The 1,156-nt window shown below is 48.5% G+C and overlaps 1 non-coding gene across 1 annotated transcript; it reads right to left on the bottom strand.

The window, feature by feature from the left end:
- Positions 1-482: 482 nt before the first annotated feature.
- TRNAS-CGA (transfer RNA serine (anticodon CGA)) lies at positions 483-559 on the bottom strand. Its single transcript has one exon. It is a non-coding gene; the product is annotated as a tRNA-Ser (tRNA).
- Between the last annotated feature and the right edge of the window lie 597 nt (positions 560-1,156).

The raw sequence follows: 1,156 nt of genomic DNA, 5'->3' as shown, positions 1-1,156 counted from the left end.
AGAAAAAACAACCATGCCGCCGGTGGGATCCGAACCTACGACCTCCGAATATCGTGTCCGCTGCGCTTACCAACTGAGCTACGGCGAGGGCTGTCCAATCTGCTGCTTTCGTGGGTATTTATGTTTTGCGTGTAAGCGAAACTTGAGTGTTCACCCGCGCCACCCTCGTCCAGAGCGGTGGACGTAGCACGTCCTGTAATACCGCAAGTGTGACGTGAAACTTCATCTAACGGCGAGGGCGGAAACTGTGCGAGAGCCCTCTTATGCTGCCTATAGCATCAAGACTGCCAGAACCGAGTCCCGCGTTACGCTATTAGCAGACAAGGCAAATGAAATGAGGGGCTCGTTTGACTAATATATTAAGGAAGCCAACTGGCACCGAAAGCAAGATGCATAGGGGAATGTTTTCTATTTTTTTAAATTTCTAATGCCGATCAATTGGTTTAAAGAAAATACTTATAAACGAGCAGAAAAAAGAACCATGCCGCCGGTGGGATTCGAACCCACGACCTCCGAATATCGCGTCCGGTGCTCTTACCAACTGAGCTACGGCGAGGGCTGTCCAATCTGCTGCTTTCGTGGGTATTTATGTTTTGCGTGTAAGCGAAACTTGAGAGTGTTCACCAGCGCCACCCTCGTCCATAGCTTTGGACGTAGCACGTCCTATAATACCGCAATTGTGAGGTAGAACGTCATCTAATGGCGAGGGCGGAAACTGTGCGAGAGCCCTGTTATGCTACCTATGGCATCAAGACTGCCAGAACCGAGACCCCCGTTACACTATTAGCAGACAATGCAAATGAAATGAGAGGCTCGTTTGACAAACATATTAAGAAAGCCAACAGTCACCGAAACCAAGATGCACAGGGGAATGTTTTCTATTTTTTAAAAATTTCTAATGCCAATCAATTGGTTTAAAGAAAATTACTTATAAACGAGCAGAAAAAAGCAACCATGCCGCCGGTGGGATCCAAACCCACGACCTCCGAATATCGCGACCGGTGCTCTCACCAACTGAGCTACGGCGACGGCTGTCTAATCTGCTGCTTTCGTGGGTATTTATGTTTTGCGTGTAAGCGAACCTCTACAGTGTTCAACAGCGCAACGCTCGTCCATAGCGGTGGACGTAGCATGTCCTGTAATGCCGCAAGTGTGA

This window comes from Amblyomma americanum, chromosome 1 (genome assembly GCF_052857255.1).
Source record: "Amblyomma americanum isolate KBUSLIRL-KWMA chromosome 1, ASM5285725v1, whole genome shotgun sequence".
Lineage (NCBI taxonomy): Eukaryota > Metazoa > Arthropoda > Arachnida > Ixodida > Ixodidae > Amblyomma > Amblyomma americanum.
The sequence above is the reverse complement of the archived record's forward strand: the minus strand, read 5'-3'. Positions and strand labels throughout refer to the sequence as shown.